Below are 19,634 nucleotides of genomic sequence, written 5' to 3'. Positions count from 1 at the left end.
TTTAATGCACTTGTCTACTCCACATACCGTTTATAAAGATACATACGTCGTCTGTTTAACGAGTAGGTAAGAGAGCCGTGGTCTTGGAAAGTGGAATGAGATAGGCGCGTGTGGAATTGGAGAAGAAGGGTGAACGCGGTGAGATGGAGCAGATACGAGATGAAGCGGAGGAGAGATAACCGCGGTGAGCGTAACGACGTAAAATGCATTTTAAGTTCTAAGCGTCGACCACATTATGGACAGATCTCGATTGTTCGCATATTCTCCCCGAGAGAAAAGAGAAACCCGCGAAAGTTGAAAGGGGAAGCGATAAGAGCAGCGGTTCGTGATTTTTGTATGGACTACCTATTTGATTATACAAACATTTATCTAATATTCTGCGCTGTTATTATTGAATATATTATATATTTGTATAATTTCTCTACATTATATATATATATATATTTATATATTTATATATTTATATGATTATGAAAAAATCAAAAATATTCGCGAAATTTTCTATTATACATAAGTTTTGTGTGTTGAGTATAATGGACATGTATAAGATACATAATACTATATCGAAAACCTTTAAAATTATTTCGCAAAATATAGACTCCACCTCAAAATAAATTTATATAACAAAAGAATCACGTAAAAAAGCAAACCCATTTGCACTGTAGCGAAACAAATCCGGATACACAAGGTGCATCGGTTGTAGTTATGAAATAATATATAAGAAAAAGAGCAAACAGAATAAATTTATAAGTTACTATAAGAAAAACGCATCAAACTTTCACTGCATTCATTAACGATCTCTCTTTAATGCGAATATCGATAACTTTTTATACTTGTTTTTGTCGCGAGTTATGTAAAACACCAATCACATATAAAACAATCATATTTATACATATTTAAAAAACTATGGGTTTTTAAACCGTTACATAATTATATGCAAAATTATTCACGAAAAAGATAAAATAAAAGCTTAATGGCAATAATGAATAATTTGTAACATTCTCGTTATCAATAAATTCCTGTTATCCTGTGCACTCGTCGTTAATTAATGTAGAAATTATTAATATTTTTATTCGATCCTGAATTACAGCAAAGCGCTATTAGAAACGTAACGTTTGTAATCAATTTACGGTTTGGTATCCGAAATCCGTGATATCCACAGATGTTTTTGATTGCAATCTACAGCCACTAAAGTCATGGACAACGTTAAACAATGCAGAATGGTTGCCGATACTCAAGTCATTGATAATTAGTACTTATGTTTTACGTGTTCCATAGAATTGAATTGATAAGGACAAAATCCCAGGACTCGCTCGATCGATTTCAATGTGCGATTAATTTCTACCTTCTAGTTTAACATAAAACTTACCTCTTGCGTCCCGGTATCCGCGCACCAACCAGCCCTCTGCTACGGCGTCATTCGTCAATCTAGACAGACGAAGCGGAGCGTCAGAAACCAGGCATACGTATTCCCTAACGAATCAGCTTTCTCTTTTCTTTTTTTTCAACATCTATACAATAACAATTATGCTACGAGCACTCGGATAATGTCTCCGCGACGGAAACGGGTTGGTAATTTTGCAAAATCATCTCTGGTACAATGTCACATGGAATTAAAGGTGTATCCAAGTATGCCGGTTCGAGGTAGCAACACGGGTGGGAAGAACCGGGAGATCTTTTCACGAAGGCGAAAAGAAAGCAGGCGCTAGAGATTCGCGCTTCATTCAATCGTGGATTCATGAGGGGGCGCAAAAGATCTCTCCTTCGAGACGTAATTAGCACGTCTTCCCATAACGGATGAGACAATGCGGCTTTTAATTAATATGCGTTCACGTATTTCTCCCCGCAGCAATGCTCTCCGCGTCCCTCCCTACCATTATCTCGTTGTAGACGGTGTGACGATAACGACGACGGTGGCATGCACGTGGTCGATTTCACGCGCGCGTACCCGCGCGCGTGTGCACGCCGGGTCGCAGCAACGAACCGTGCGCGTTTATGTCGGCGCATCACACGCCGCTGCACCGCAGAAGTGTCAATACGCGAGTGCGTGTACGCGCGCGGCAAACGAGCTCGCGTGCACCGATTTACGTTACGGCGGATACTCGGGCACGTAAGGCGTTCCTGCGATACAAAGAACGTTGACGTAAATGACGCAATTCGATGCCTCAGCTTCCGCTCGTAAATCGGTCCATCACTTACATGAATATCGGAACCAATAGTACTTTAATCCAGCCAAGATGAGAAACAATTGAAAATTGACGGATGGTAATAAGTCGCAATTTCTTTTGTTACTTCTTCGATAACGAAAGTTCGATATATAGATTACGCGATTTAACTTGAGCTTCATTTAAGTGTTGCAAATCTCAATCGACGGGACTGTCACGACTCGGTAATGAACTGTGGAGTTTGTCGATTATATATATCAAGGAGTAGATCGAAATTGCTTGAATTCGCTAATAATTTTCTTATAGACAACGATACACGTGCATTGATTTCAACGGTAAGGACAATTTTAGCTGTTGCCAACTTTTAAACTTTGTCGCGTTTCATGTCACCGGTAGCCCATCGCCGGTCGTTGTCAATCACATGCATAAGTCAGGGACACGCTGACGAAATGATAACGCTTTGTGCGACGCATGAAAGTAGATTATGTCACTTTTTTGCGACTAGAGTGACTTGGACGTATATGGAAGTAATGACGCGAAGCGGCGTTTTTACTCAATTAGAGCAGCAAGCGATTGCAAGTGCGCGATTCAATTTTTATCGTATCAATATCGGTGAAAACTATGAAATTAAAATATTCTCACGTCTTAAAACTCGCGCGCGCTTTTATTCATGTCAAACGCAATCGCGCAGATATGATGCGAGCGTTATCGCACAACACACGTCGAGCCGCAATTACCGTGCGAGTCTCTCGTATCCTCGAGACAATTGTAGGGGGTGACGAAGGACACCAATTGCTGCTGAGTTAGCGACAGAAAGCTGCACGATTTCCTGGACGTGAGCTAATGTCTGATATTAGATCGAGTGTCGCGAGATAACGCGTATGCACGTCACGCGTGATTATGCGTGAATGGCGAAAACGAATATAAAAAAAAAATTTGTCGCATTGGCTTTACGACTTTTACGTTGGAAAGACGTAAACTGCGATAAACTGGTGCATTTGACGTACAATTATTTTCTTTACGTAACAATTTCGCAAGACCAAGGATGTCATATAACCGAATACGTCTTTAGATTTCTTTTCCTTGTGAGTAACCGCAACGTAACGACTGAAGGAAATATTAAAATCCGTAATATGTCGAGAAAGAAACTTTAATGATGTCATATGCAAAGACAATGAAAATTTTCACGATATCTTTCATGTAACTCTCATTAAATGGGAAAGCTTTCGATACGTTTGTATATCTTCGGCATCTATAAACACGTTATAATCCCCTTTAACTACACGAGACATCGAAGAATTAAATTTGCAATAAAACGCGTTAGCATTTATTACGCGCCCTATCGAAATACTATTTTAATTACAGCAGCACGTGTCGAACCCGGCGACGGTTTAAAACGTTCGACCGAAAAGTCGAGTTATATCCGATTTTGAAGCGCGCGATCTGTGTCAATGCCACGATTTATCGTTGCGAGCCTTTCGGGAATTGAACGAATATTGAAATTGCGGGAAACGCACAAAACTTTTGCATAATGAGCTGGCGGCTCACGCCGACACACGGACGTGCACGCACACCGAGCTCGGCGCCGGCGCGTACATGAATATTTTCATTTGATTGCGTTAATTAAACTCGCGCTGCCAGGCGATGACCTTTGAAGTTCAGCGGCACGCGGCACGCATACACCAATTACCGATATTATTAATTGCAATGTGCTTCCCATTTTCGGCAATCATTGAGTTCGGTAGATGGTGAACAGAGATACGTCTCGATCTTGAGTAAGTGTATCTTTTTTAAGACAATTGCCTTGTTGATTTTTGATTAAAAAATATCGTATTTCATATGTGTATGTTACATGTATAAAATAATTGCGGAAGACCGTTATATATATATTAAATTCTACTTTCAATGCTAATAATAAATATATTATCTAATCGGTTTGTGCGTTTCGCGGTTTAATTGTATCAGTGCAATAGAGTTCGACATATATCTCACCGCAAGTGATTGCAAAACGTTTGCAATGATGCAGTATCTTCCGCATACATTGTCTTTAAAATTGTTCGCGGTTTTGTGGTTAGATTTTAATCCGTAATGTTGCAAGAAATTAGTCAAATTTAACGGGGAATTTCTCAGTTCCTTCGATAAGACTGACCGCGAGATGACGGAAATTCTTGCAACTTGCAAGCTGATATACAGCTACAAAAATGTATTATTGTTCTTTATGATTTGACCTCGCACACACATACATACTCGAACATTTGTAACATGAATAAAATACGATTTGAACATGGGCAAATGCGATGCGAGATAAATTCTTTACCGATTCGCGTTTTAGATTATTATCCAAATATTACAATATATTCCTTTTATAGTTATGAAGAGATCGCGCAAGAGCATGCTAAAAAATTAAAAACGAAAAAGTTTGCGTTATTTTGGAAACGACTCGCTATGGAATAAGACATCGCGATATAAACCAGCTTTAAAAATGTAATAATATTAAAACAATCACAATGCACAGAAGTTACATTAATTATGACGTTTAAGTTTTTGAATTTTGATCAAATATGATATCATATTTTTAGCCGTACGTATCACCTTTCTACTAATAACCAATTTCCAGATATAAAAATAAATAAATAATAAAAAAGAGAAAAAAGAGGAGAGGAAGAAAATTACTAGATGTAGTAAAAAAAACCAATGCACAAAGATTTAAAATGAAAAAAACTATTGTTGATTTACATTATTGAAATTTGTAGTATAGAGTTAATTTTGTAATAAAAAAAATTGTATAAAATTCCGAAACTGAAGGCAGAGGAGCTTGCATGTGTTCTGGCGAGTGTTTCGCTATGGAATGAAACAATGTGACGTAAACAAGCCAACCAGTCTTGTAAATGTAGCAATAGAACAATCGTGACGCAGAAATTTCCTTTATATTATAACATTTAACTTTTTTCGAAACTTTTTTTTAGAATAAAGTCGATATAATACCAAAGCTTTAAAACGAAAAGAACTATTATCGATTATTTTATTATTATTGAAAACAATAGTTTTATAATCAACACAAAATTATGCCAGATTTGGCCGGAAAAGTTTGCGTATGCTCTCGTGTTTGGCTTACTCTGAATTGAAATTACACAAACAAACAGACCGAAATCTTCTTTCATTATAATAAAAAAAAGTGTAAACAAAAAGCCAAAGAAAATTGTGACAAGAAGTATATTAAAAGCTAAAACATCAAAATTGTATCAATTAATACATAATACGATCTAATAATACAGTCCTGGTTTAGTTATCTGTTTTGAAATTTGTAAATATTGTCACTTATTAACAAAAGAGAAACAGTATGGCTAAAGATGACTGCAATCAATGATCGAAATATTCCGGAGCATTAATTGTTTTAATAAAAGACTTGCGCGAGTCATAACATTGGTATTCTGACTCGCATTGATATTGCCTTGTATTTATATTGATTTTAAACCAACGAGCTGTAAATTTTATTATTTTATAAATAAAATGTTTATTTTTTATATTACGTTGCGTCTATCTAAACTCTCGGAACGATAAAAAGACTTATAGTAAATCAATAAAATAATAAAAATCACTTTTTCGAATAATGTAATAATTGTTCAGAAGGAGAGGAGATAAATGTATATATATGCGTATCTGTGTAATGTGATCCGTAATTTCATGTAATTTTGGACAATACATTCCCCGTATTAATGATTTTCGCGGAGCTTGCGAGACCTCACGCCGTATCCCGTTTTGCTACGAGATCTACCAACCGCCGCCGTTAGGGTGAAGTACTTACAGTACAATGAGTATGCAAATAGGCCGGGATTCGGCTACATTTGTTTCAACGAGCTTAGAAACGCCGTCTCGCGAAGGAGCGGCTCCTCCTTCGCGAAGGTCATAAAAGTCTACCCTTGTGTTCCCAAATCTTTACAAAACGCGTGAAGAGAGGTACTTTTCACTCATTTTTATCGCTCGTTACTTCGTCCATGTCGCTTATTCGACATCGTTTTCGCCGCTGCGTTCTTTTCATGACGAGTGACGCCAGTTTTCCGCTGAAATATATCGATCGCGAAAGTTTCCACCTCTCCGTGTCTCACCACGATTGGCACAGTCCGATTGGATCAAGGCTCTTTCTTCCAAGTCTCTCTACACTTGGAAGGTTCCTCCGCGAGGCTGAAACTTTCTGAAGCTCATTCGCACGCATTCCTACTTCGTTCACCTCCCGTCTGCGCGCGCACACGCGCATCCCGAGAGATTAGGCTCAACAATTCAGATCTGACGAAAGTTTTCGTCTCGCGTCGCGCAAAGCTAACGGCAACGACAACGACGGCGCGTCTTAACGCGTCACACTCGAGTGGCAGTCCGAAACTTGGCGGATTTCTGACAACGGCCGCCGTTTGGGAACGCTTAAACAGCGTTACTTCCAACACTCGCCGGGACATGATCCATAATAACGGTCGCGAGTCTCCTAAAGCCCACCGGTGTATGCAGACTCGTTTGGATCTCGGCCCAATCGCTCGATCCGCGCTTCGGATGCAGCCAGCTCGATTCTCGAACGATGCTCGAGCGATCCTCGAGCATCGCGCTCCAGTTGGGGAACGCTGTGTAATCAGAGCTCTTCGTCTACATGCGAAGCACGCTAATGACGCGGGCGATTAAGCTCGCGCGCGATGACAATCCACTCCCGCTTCGAAAAACGAGTGTCATCTTTTTTTTTTTTATTTGGCGGGAATGCGCGCGCGAAGTGCATAATGGAATTCATTAGCCGAGGTAATTCTACTTATTTTGTTTTTCTACGGGGTTGCATTTCTGCGAGAGATAGAATTCAACCGTTTGAGGCACGGTATCGCCTGACCAATAGCTGTAATTACGCTTCTTCGTTACAAGCTTATTAAGTTATATGTTTATTAAGTTAAATTACCTTTCTTCATCTCTCACAGGCAGCTTTTTATATCATTTATTATATTTTTTTGCACGAAACAAATCTCTGCGGCGTTTCGATTACAATTATAGATTTACGTTCAATACTTTTTCATTCCGCGTATTACAGATCTTATTTGCTCGGAATATTACTTGGAGGGTTTTAACACTTCTGCGACTTTGAAAAGATACGTAACGCGCATCTCAAGTGCACTCGATTTGCGGAATAAATGATTTCCCCAGGCGGCACCGTAATCTTACACAAGGTATATAGAAAGTGGCAGCGCGTATCACATTTAATTCGTGACGGCTCTAGATGTATCTCAAGGCGAAGCGTAAACTCCTACCGAAAACCGGGACGTATCGCAAGTTTCGCGAGCAAGAACGGATGCGAACTTTGAGACCCCGGTAGGCCCCACCGGATTCGTAATCGCGTAATCCAGAGATTTCATTAAACCAAATATCCGAGCTTTCTGTCGTCGGGGCTTAAGTGCGCTCCCTAACCGAGAAAAAGTTATGCGATTCGGTACATTGGAAATCTGCTTTTATCCCCGCCGCAAATTAACTTTAGCAAAATTAATTAAGAACCGCGCGGGATGCTGCGTAACGCTAAGATCGTCCGTAATGGAGAGATGCGAACTTTAATCCCGTTCGATCAACCCTCGCTGTCAAACAAGCGAGCTAATCGAGCAAGCTGTTTCCACCCTTTCTACCGTGTATGTAAAATTGATTTCTCTCGTGACACACGAGAAATGGTTTTTTTTTTTTTGCTTTCAATTGTAGACATCGAAGTTATAATTGCGTTGTCGGTACGCACGTCGCGGTGGTTAGAAAGATGCTTTACCACCAGTGGTGGTAATGTATTGTGTCTTATCCCAGGCGCGGCTTCGTTGCACGACACGTATCGCGAAACACGGAACTTGGCGCTGTCAAAATCAGCGCCGTGACGTCGAGTCGTCGCGCCGGTGTACAAAAGTGTCAATGCGTGATACATACTCGTATTTTATCGGCCGTTAACGAATCCGTGGAGGATGTTAAGGAGCGCGTCGTGTGGGAAAGCGACGTCCATTCTTTCGACGACAATACGGCCATTTGATAAAAGTCACTCGATCCCCCTTTCGCCGCGAACAAATATTGGAAGGAGAAGAGCTCGCGCGCGATAAGCGTGAAACTCTCTCTGAATTTGAAGCTGTTTACAGATTACGGACGCGAGTTGCGTATGTATAATACGTGTATGTACTTGCGCGTTGCCGCGTGTCGATGTCCACACTTACTACGCCGCTTTACGAGGCAGATGTTGATAACGGGCGACGGAGACAGGGACAGTGACAGCTGCCCCGTATTGTTCGACACGTTCGTTGATTATGGGTCAAAGGCCTCTTACGAAGAATCAAAGAATTATACCAATTGTGGCCGAAATCTTTTTTCAGGAATAGTTTTCGATAAATCCATTTACGTTGTACGAATCGGACATGCCGCACTTCCTCAGAATCCACAAGTCTAGAATTTGATCTGCACGGTATGAAATATTCTATCGCCGTGTATTCACAATTTCGTGCAATTTCTTCTCCCGATATCCAAATTAACTTCATTCAATTGTATCGATCTATTATATATAGACGTGTAATGCATACACTTTCTACGACAAGTTTACTTAACTATTCTTCGATAACCGAGGAATATGAAATTTCCATTTACCGTCGAAGAGCGAATTATTCAGTGTAAACGGATATAATCTTGTTTGATATTCAAAGGAAGTAACAAAGTAGTACCGAGACGTGGACGGTTTCGAACTCTTTTTTAAGAGACATTCTTTATAAATGGCACGAGAGCGTGGACAATTTTAGAAATTACAGTGCAGTTTGACACGACTAACGAATCGTTAAAGCGACTTAATAGTATCTTTATTCGTGCTCGATATTCTTGTTCTGCTATCTGTATTAAGATGCACTCAAGCGATGCATTGCCGTTTTTAACGTCGGAGCAAGATATTCTCTTAGCAAGTTAAAAGTACGTTAGATTCGACACAAATTGTTTCCCTTTTTTAAATAGACACGAAACGCGCTGCCGTTGAAAACCTTCATACCAATGACGTGTCCTTTTTTCAGAATAAATCACATTGATTAAATATTACAGGAGTGCGCTGCGTATGATAATGATGGACGGATATATTAAAATAATGTTATAAAAATGTAAAGTGTCTAAATATAATTCAGTATAACTTCGAATTGTAATGCGAGAGAAATATTTCGCGAAAAGAGAAACGTCAATAACTCTCGAGCGAAAGACAAAAGTTTAAAAAGACAATTGATTCATTGTACGTACTTAATTATACTCGAGTTACAACTTAAATAATAATCTTATCGTAACAAATCAGTCTTTCCTTCGTCCAGAGAAGTAATTATACTCGAAACTATCTTATTACGATCTGCTCGGTGAGAAACGGACTCAATTCCGCTATTTATATCCATTTTTGTCGAATCGTTAACTAAATATTTGCGCAGATACCGTGAAGGATGATTTCTATTTACTGCTCGTTTCACGAAATGAAAAAAAAGTGAGACATCGGACGAAAATTCTCGAAAACCCAGGAATACGAATAATAGCGGTCGGAACATCGCTAATCTTTCAGTGATGCATACGCGAGCGATATTCTTTGATTTTACATCTTGACCGGCGTCGCATTTGCATCGCGAATCCCGAGGTTCACGAACTTTAAATTGATTTTTTGAAAAATGTATACACAAATGAAGTAGATCGAGCTCTAGCGGTTTAAGATTGCTGAAAATAAAGGTCGGAAAATGCCGATCCTATTAGTTGAGTAATAAACCCGATGCATCGAAACGGCGGAGCGATCTTCGCAGAGAGAAAATAGATGTGGATATAAACGCGACGTGTCGCGAAGGACTCCCGACGGAGGTGACGTGCGATAAAATCGTGCGATTGCGAAAGGCTCGTACGCCCGTCGTGGTGACGTGACACGGTGACGGTGACGGTTATTACGCACAATTCCCGATTTCCAACGATTCCCAACGCAAAGGCATTCGAGGTTTCTTACGCACTCGAGGCTTCCAAGAATCGTCGTCCCTTACGTGCGCCTTACGATGTAAACTGTATGAAATAAAATATAAATTAGCAAAGGATACGGGATGCAAGGTGTGGGATCGTGCAAGCTCGTCAAAGTTACGAAGCCTCGTCAATTTGCGTACAATCGTACAAAGTAGTTGCATCGTTACTCTGCGACAGGGAGCTTGCAGCGTCGATTAGGCGGGACACAGGATAATGCATACACGTGTGGGGAAAACAGAAATAAATAAAATGCAACGAAAAGCAAAAAGCATAAATTGTATTTCGTAACAATGATATGAGCGAACGAAAGCGAAACACTGGTAGCACACACCGCATAAACCGCGCATTGACAATCGCGATGAATAATGGAGGGGTCAATTAAATCTCAATTAAACACCACCGGATAATACGAATCGCGGCTCTTTTCAGCGTCACCCCCACCAGAGGGCTAGGTTTTTTAAACACCGCCCGGTGCGTTTATTCGCTTCGAAAATCAGCATGCCTAGCGCACCCGCGTTATACGATCATTTTATACACCTCATAAAGAATGGCGTATTAAAATTAGGTTGATAGGCTTCGAAAATATGATTTCCACTCTGTGCCCATCGATAATCTCGCCATTCGACCGAATCAAATTCTATCCCTACACTTGGCGATACCGATACCACGTATTATATTCTGTATCAAATTATCCGCTAATTTAATAGCACGTTGTCGTCCTAATTTAAAGCCGCGTCCATCATTAATCACGGACGGCCGCGACTCGAAACTAAATCAGGATGGCACGAAGTATGCTCGCGTATTACGGGAGATGTGTTTACGAATGCGTTACAACACCCCACAATCGCTACGAAAGCACGCAACGTCCGACGACCCTCTTTCGAACTCGGGCGAAGAGGGAGAAGAAACACCAGAACACACGAAAGAAATTCTATCCGACGATTCATTTTTTTTCCTTTTTGTTGTCCTTAATCCCTGCAACTTTTCTTATTTCTTTCCGTCGCGTCTCTCTCCCTCTCGCAAAATCCGTTTGCTTCTAAAACTCGTAACGTTCACTGTATCGCCAAGTTTCGATAATATCGTGTCTTTAAAATATCCAAGATACAATACAGGTACACGCAACGATAAGCGCGTAAATCGGCGGCTAGTTGAAAAACATTTCATCGCTACGCATTTACGGAAGATAGAGCACCGAAGCACTGCGAGCACACGGTAAAAGATTATACACCGTAATGTCACGTAACTTTACCTTATCTGCGATGCGACCACATTATCCCCGAGATAAACACACGTGTCACACTAAGTCACGAACGAGGCGCGCCGTAAAGGAGCAACAGTGATCACAGATTGATAGAAAGAAACGCGGATCCGCGATACGCGGACACAAATGTTCATCCGAAGATTCGAGCCGAAGAGAACAAGTACCGTTGGAGCGACGACGCCCGGACACTGGTAACCGATCGCCACTACTGTAGCCCACCTACAGTTCACCCGGCCGGCCGATCATTTTGCGAAATCGCGAGGTAGATGCGAAGAGTTAACGTGCGGGATCACATTGTCTTCCGCGAATGTTGACTCGTCGTCATCGCGAGTTACGTCGCGCTTTATCCACGATCGAGCACCACCAGTCCGATCACTGTCCGTCCGTTGACCGCTAGTAGCCGCCAACGACTCGACTTCCCGGTTCACCACGGCCTCGCGCACCACGTTCGCGGACCCGTAGCTCCACGACGTTTGGTCCTTCGTGTCCTTAGGGCATACGTATATATCCGCGAGCGGGTGTGCGCGTTCCTCGGCCGTGTACGCACGTGCATGTAAGCCGGACGTCTCCTTGTGTACGTGGTTCCGTGCGGTATAAGCGAGCCGTCGTCGTCGTCGTCGTCGTTTCCCCCGGTCGTACGTGTGTGTTGCGCGTGTGTTACGTGTGCGCGCGCGCGAGTAGTCTCATGTGAGTGTGTACGTGTTGGTCGGTGTATGCGGTGTACGTGTGTGGTGTCGTGTACGTGTATATGTGTATGTGTAGGTGGGCTAGCGGTGCGCGCGCGCGCGTCTGTACCGGTGGGTATATTACAAGGTGTACGCGTCTTAAGTGATTTCGGCCTCGCTGGTCAGCCCCGGCAGCTCCGTATGATGAGGCCGCCGCTTTGCTACTGACAGACCTAAAGACCACCCTAACCCTGCAGTCGGGGACGAGGGGTTCCCCACCCCCGTCGTGAACGTCGACGAGAGAGAGACCACCCTCCCCCGCCAGGACCAGGGCGAATAAGCAACCCTTAGCACCCGATGCCACCTCCACGGCGGCGGCGCAAACGCACTCCTGCCTCCGAGGGTAGTCTTATCCCCACCGACTCTTTCGTAGGAGCGAGACCACCACCCCCACCCACCCCCAGTCGATCCCGGTCCTGCTGCCACCACCACCGCCCCCTCCTGCAACCCCCTCGCGACGCACGCTACGACGCCGACGCCGCCGCCGTTGCCGTTGCCGCCGTCGACGCCGTCGCCACCATACCGCCGCCGCCACCGCCGCCGCCGCCACCGCCACCGTCGACGCCGCCGACACCGCCGTATCTACCCCTCCAACGCGGACCCGACGGCGAGCAATCTCCCTTCCAGAGACGAGAAACCCCTTCTTCTCTCGTCTCCTACGGCTTCTACGGAGGAGAGTCGTCTTAAGATAAAAACACGGACGATCGGGTTTTGCAGTTAACCCACTCACCCTCGACTCGCATCCCCTCTACTATCGCGCCACGCATCCTTCCCGTCTCCTCGTCATCTCCTACCCCTGATCCACCGATGTATCCCCCTACCTACTCTGCTCCGTCCGCCACCCGGACTCTTACAAGCAAGCAGCCTCGAGTCAACCCCAACCCTTTTCCTCCGCGCGTCACCCCATCCTCCGCGCCACGCTGCTCCGCGCGCGGATCTCTCTACGACTCGACGAAACTTTCGATTCTTTCGGGGGCAACCTTCACAACCCCCACCGCCCCCATTTTTTTCCTCTCTTCGCCGACCGATACATTGCGTGTCGACCCGTTCGACGTTATCATACCGTTCACCCTCGGAGTATACATATTCCCCACCCTTCGCATGGCGTTCCCACTGCGAGAGACAACAACAGGACCGACCTCGTGGTTTTTTACAGGACGGAGGGGGAAAGGTGGCCGTATATATTGTTTCATTTTTTTGAACGGTTTCAGGCGCATCGATCTTCGACGACTAACACATCTCGTTCTGGTCACGCGCCAATGTGACGCGCCGCGACAAGATCACTTTCGCCGCGTTTCTTTCCGGGACAAACTCCACGATCTCGTGCATTACTGTCATCGAAACTCTGGCCACTTTGGCATTTTCCGTCGACGGATAGAATTCTCATTTGGGAAATGGTGGTGACAGTGACGAGTTCGCGCGAGACAAGAATAAAGATCCGTTATATCTTCCCAGGACGGGTGTGATACGTGCGCATTTCCGACTTCCTCTTCAATTATTTTTTTATATTTTTTATATTTTCGTGAAAGATTAACGTCACGCCTGTCAAGGATATTATTGAAACGACTCCATTTCAAAAAAGATACGAACGGACCTTTAAAGTTTGTACGAGAATGGACGGAGAAAATTAGACACGCGATAATACGTTGATTGAGACAAAGATACGGAGAATTCTACGAAAGATGGCAATGACAGATACTGCGACGTGATAAAAAATGTAAAATTTTAACAGATACAGCGATAAATGGACGTAGGATAATATCAAGAACATGAAATATAGACTACTATTCTTAGTTTATGGACATTTTCTCTGTGTGTGATTTTGTTTTATTTTAATGATTTTCTCTCAAAATTATTTTCGATAGAAAGAGGATCTCAGCATGATATCCTATAAATTTTTACAAATTAAATATGAAATCTGTAAACTCGTAAAGTTTATAAAATTTGAAGATGAAAGGTACTTTACATAAATAATACATTGGCAAATTCGCTTGTAGATTCTCAAAACGGGTCATACTGTGCTGCATTATGAAGAAGAGAGATTCCGCATAGATTATTATATTATATTTTTAGCAGTTAACAAATGTAAGTAAATGCAATTTTGAAAATCTGATCCAAATAAAAATGTTAAAAATACGATTTAAAGAAAAAGTATATAAAATTATAACACGTAATCTTCTATACTGTCACGTTGACGTTTCAAGAAAATAAAAAAACCTTCTTTAATTTTGTACTTTTATTAATAATGAAACTTTGATAAGACAAAAATTTATAAGTTCTATGCGATAAAAAAATAATTTTGTTACACATAGCAATTTATTTAAAAAAAGAAATATTAAAAAGAATGTACTAAAATAGAGTAAAGCAACTGTATCACATAATTTAAAATTGTGTTGGAAAACAATCATGACGGGAAACAATATCTGAATAAAATTACGTTTCTTCTTGTAACAAATAATTACAGATACGTTGTCCAAAAATTGGGAATTATAGAATATTTATACATTTTTGAAACATACACAAGAATGAGCTTTGATTTACGATGCGCTCGCGAAAGTTCTTCCGCGCTTAGTCCTTTGACCACGAGATTGTATCAATTTAAATGCCTGAGAGAATGAGAATATATATCGTGTATATTTATCCGATCTGAAGTTTGAAAAAAACTAATATCAATTTCAACTTGACGAAGTTGCAGTAGCTTTTAGGTGACGCGCCCATAATTAAAAGGAATTAAAAATCAATATATCCTCCGAAAACAGATAATGTTCGAGTTTCCGAAGTCCGTAGTAAATTTCAGTTATGTACGTTTCGTCCAAACTTACAATATGCAAATCCCGAATATCGCGACGGGTTCAAATATCGAATTTTAGAAACAATACTGTCTACACAAGGCTTCTTTTATTAACCAAGTATTTCTAAGTCTCGGTAATAAAGATGCAAAGAGAGTGATAAAGAGAGAGAGAGAGAGAGAGAGAGAGAGAGAGAGACAGGTGGGAGCATGCCGCGAGGCCGCGGATGTATCGAAACAAATTTTTATGCGGGTCAAGCTTTTCTGCGCTTTTCGAAGCCGCCACCCCCACCCCTGGCTGTACACTACCCCACTACCGATCGACACTCATTTATACTTTTACCACCACCCTACCGCCCCCACCGTGGGGATTGTTTATGACACGATTCGTTTGATTATTAGCTGTTTATACGCGACCATCGATCGAACCGCTAACTGCACGCGGCATTCCGACAGCAAAACAGTTTCGCCGCGCGCTTTACTGAAACCCTTTCGCTCTAAAACCGGATTCTTTTTTTTTTTTAAACGCGTACCTGAACCGACGAAACTGGTTCCGCTGGACTTTCCGTTGGACTTGGTTACTCTTCTTGGTTACTCTATCCGTGATCTTAGTTCAACACAGACGACTACTCGAACGACATCTTAACAGTGTTCCATGGATACGTCATCGTTCGTCGCTACGATTAATTTTAAGTGTACGACAGAAATAAGATTTCTAGAACGCTTTTAACTCGAAATACACAGTGTTCGCGTGCGAATATTTATTTTATGTTAATTAGCAAAAAAAAAAATAGAGTGATGAAATGTTAAATTGTAACACAGAATTTTTCTCTCACTTTTCTAAGTTTTACTCAATTATGTCTCCTTTTATATATCATGGCAAAATCGAGGAAATTCGCGCAATTATAGTAAAAATAATGCGCTAATGTGATTTTTTGAATAGTTGTAAAAATATTCGGCGTAATGAAAGACGATGCTGAATTTCGGAGCGCTGATTAAATTTAGCGCAATTTTCAAAGCATTATTAATTAAGGCGTTTGGTATTCCCACCCTAAAATGACCGGTTATTTATATATTTCAGCTTACGTCGCGTTTGAGAATAGCTCCAATGAGGTTTATGTTATTGATTTAAAAACGAATCCGCGCTACGTCTGGCCCGACCTGTCGCGGGTTAAACGGCTGCCGTCGGAACAATGTTTGACATCTCCGCTTTTCCGGCTGACAGGAGCCGACCGTACCTACTGTCACGAAGATGCTTCCGATAAGTTTTGCTGAATTATCACGCGCTTTGAATTCCCTTTTATTTATAAACGCTCTTGCGTTACGCTGCGATCCTACGAGTATTTTTTAGAGCTCATTTGCGCGTACCACACAAGATTTATTTAAACATGGTTTTTTTTTACTCAAGCGTATTCTTATCATCACTTATTTATTACTCTCTTTATTGCCTACAATTTATTCTGTATACCGGCTCAATTTTTTTTAATTTACTTAATGAACACCTATGTTTAACGAATTTTTATCAAATAAATTTTTACCACTATTTTTACGTAGAAATTTAATTTAATTGTATAACCGACACTCCTTTTTTCACAAGTATTTATCGCGTTGCATGTATCGTTATTTATTCTTGTCATCATAGTTTCAAGAATATTTTCGACGTTAGTGCAATGACTCAACACATTTTCCACTCGTATTCGTCTTTATTTTTTCAAATATCGATAGAACATCGCGTGAAGCAGCGGGAACTTTAGTAGCGATTTAACATTCTGAGTTCGATTAGATCATTGAGATATTCGACGTCTAAATATCCCATCGCGTACGTTTCAATAAAGAGTCGCGCAATTATTTAATTTCAGCAATTATTTATTACTAGCGCGATTACATCGCGCGACGTTTTTTATTTACCAGCCGCACGATTGTTCTCGTTTTATTAATCAGGAGCACCACGATCGAAGAGATACGGATCTCTCTCTTTCGCACGGTCTTGCTGTCACTCGGATATCGTTATCGTCGCTGTCATTTATTTTTTTCCTTTCTTTTACGCGATTTTCGTTTTACGATTGTTTCTTTAATCGCGAGCACAGTTAGCACCAGCACATCACATCCGTCACCGTCAACATCACCACACGATCAAGTACGTTTCCTTTGCGCGGAGCTTGACTAGCCTAAGGAGAGAAGAGGAACCGCGCAGTCAGACGTCGGGAGCAAAATAAGCGAGTGTTTCACTAGCGAGGGAAACGCGTCGTTTCGCGCGCGACGCGTCTCGAAAGGAAATAAGCGCTATCGGAACCGGTTTGCCGAATTCCGAGTGTACAAATCCACGTGTAAAACGCGCTTCGCTTCGGAAGAAAGCTCCGAAAGCTCGTCTTTGTTCAGCGAAAACAGGCAATGCGTGCATCTACTTGTCTCCACTTATCGCGGAAAAAAATCCTTCCGTCTTTCTTATCGTATCCTCTCGTGTCTTGTATCAAAATAATATTGTAAGAAAAAAAAAGAAAAGTTTATTTGTCGTGGAAGATTTCGATAACCTCGTCGTTTTCCTTTCGGTTCGCGCTAAGATTACGATGTAAGTTAACTTCCGCGCGTAGGTATAATAATTGTCGCGACAGACAGACCGATAGACAGATAAACAGCGATCGACAGTCCCGAGGATCGTAGGACGATCGTCCCCGCGTGTGCGATCGAGGGAAGAGACGATCGTCGCGCGTAAGTCGAACGCGGAAGGCGCGCGGGAAGAGAAAAGAATAGAGAGAAACGCGTGAACGAGGAAGGGTTCGCGCTCGGACGTCTCCCTTCGCTCGTCGCGATTGACACTCACCTGTTTGTCGCGCCGATCCCAGGGAGACAAGTTCGCAGGACGAGGACGGGTAAGAAGATGTTCACAACATCGGCGCACTCGAAGCCGGCAGCAGGTTGACGGCGATCCTCTTCGATTCTCTCTCACTGCAAGCTCTCGCGCGAGCTTTCAACATCACAGTATCTGTACAAACGTCGAGCCGCGAGTCGTTAAAAAGGTCCTTTCCCCGGCACCTTTGCGCTACCTCTTTTCTTTTAACTTACGTCGCGAAACGTTACTTTCCGTTTTTTTATACTTAACGAAAAAAAGAGAAGAAGAACCGAAACTTTAGTTTTCTTTTGGTCTAAATATATACGTTAAACAAATTCGTTCCTTATCTCGTCCTTTTCCTCGGCTCGCGCGCGCGGCCCCGGTGCCTCTTTTTACGTGGGGGCTCCCGGCCTGACGAACGTGGCCGATCAGCGCGCGGGTAGAGAGAGCTTGGGCTGCGTGGCGGAGCGCGAACTTTCGGGCTTGCGGGCGCACTGGCGCACACGGCACACTCGCACCGCGTAGGCGGAGAGAGGAGAAGCTCCGGCGGATGCTGTAAGCGAAGGGAGAGAACTACGCGCGCCGGCCAGCGGCGGAGCAAGCCGGTGGCCCCTCTTGGCCACTTTGCCCCGTACGGTGGCGCCTCTACCGCGCACAATCGCAACCTTCGTCGCTGCTTCTCCTAGGCGCGCCGAACGTGCGACGAGGACGGCGCGCACCGTCGGCGTGAGATCAGCGGCGGCGGCGGCGTCGGCGAGCCGTCTGCGGCGGCGGCGGCGGTGGCGGCGGCGGCGGCGAAAGCAGGCGGTGGGAAACGAACGAGAGAAGAAGAGAAGGACCGGCGAGGCGAGCGAGCGGACGGACCGACGTACGTACGTACGTACGAACGGACGGACGGACGGACGGACGGGCGCGCGCGGAGGGTTGCCGGCGAAGGGTTGACGCGCGCGGGGATTGCTGCTGCTGGTGTGCGAGATACGGCTCGCGCGCGCCGGGACGGCGGAGGGACAGAGAAAAGTGCCGCGGGAGCAGCAGGACCGCCCCTTGACGCTGGGCTCTCCGGACGCGGGAACCCGACCGCCCGGAGCGGTAAAATTGAAGATTTATGCGAGACGCCGTTTACGTCGATTAACGCTACGCCATGCTGCCCGCCCGTAACTTATTTAAGGACCGAGCGCGCGATCGCGCGTTTTACCGCGCGCGTCACCAACTGCGATTCACCTGACTGCGACTACGTCGCGCGCGCCGTATCGATAAATCGAACGAGATCGAGACGATCGATACGCGACGTTCGATGGCGCTCGACGCTCGTCGCTCGTCACTCGTCGCTCGAGATCTTCGTGTTTCCGCGACGTTACATTTCACGGTTCGTTTCACGCGTCGTCTGCATTTTTCGGCGTATAGGTATACGTAGCCACGCGATCTTTCTCCTTGGTTACGCGAGAAATACGAGCTTGGGCGCGAATTGTAAGATTGAAGGCTGCAGGCCACGGTTCCGTATATCCGTTTACGATAGTATAATGATGCGTACGTTCGACGAGACGGGCGACTTTCGATCGGTACGTGGCGTCTTACCCCGGGTGACGACGACCTCGTCAGCGCTCCTGAACGACTCTCGAGGAGGACGGTAGCAACGGGAGAATCGGCGGTGCGACGAGGAAGATCCCGATCGTATAAGCTCGCGACGGAATCGCCGTCGTCGATGGACGTTGGCGGGCAGGGTCGGCAGGGGTGAGTCCGCGCGCACGAGTGAGAGCGAGACGGACGAAGAGAGAGAGAGAGAGAGGCGGTGCGCACCACCTCTCTTTTCCCGCGCGCGGCCCAAGTGCAACGAAGGCGCGCCGAGACGGAACGAGACGGAACGAGA

At 43.8% G+C, this 19,634-nt stretch overlaps 1 protein-coding gene and 1 long non-coding RNA gene across 3 annotated transcripts in view; one reads left to right on the top strand and one right to left on the bottom strand.

Annotated features, from left to right (window-relative positions):
* Positions 1-18,263, bottom strand: part of LOC113003593 — an 81,736-nt gene extending 63,473 nt beyond the window's left edge. The window contains exons 1-2 of one of the 2 annotated variants that reach the window (XM_039448285.1): positions 17,759-18,263; positions 1,370-1,428 (exon numbers count right to left, since the gene is read on the bottom strand). The gene's annotated coding sequence lies outside the window, so the exon portion shown is untranslated. Of the gene's footprint in view, positions 1-1,369; positions 1,429-11,412; positions 12,060-17,758 lie in introns of those variants that run through there. The other variant, XM_039448286.1, reaches the window with a different exon arrangement.
* The window catches only part of LOC105195650, a 264,949-nt gene that overhangs the window by 234,456 nt on the left and 10,859 nt on the right, over positions 1-19,634 (top strand). The window lies entirely within an intron of this gene.

This window comes from Solenopsis invicta, chromosome 4, assembly GCF_016802725.1.
Source record: "Solenopsis invicta isolate M01_SB chromosome 4, UNIL_Sinv_3.0, whole genome shotgun sequence".
Classification (NCBI taxonomy): Eukaryota; Metazoa; Arthropoda; class Insecta; order Hymenoptera; family Formicidae; genus Solenopsis; species Solenopsis invicta.
Note: the sequence above shows the minus strand (reverse complement) of the source record. Positions and strands in the feature narration are given on the sequence as shown.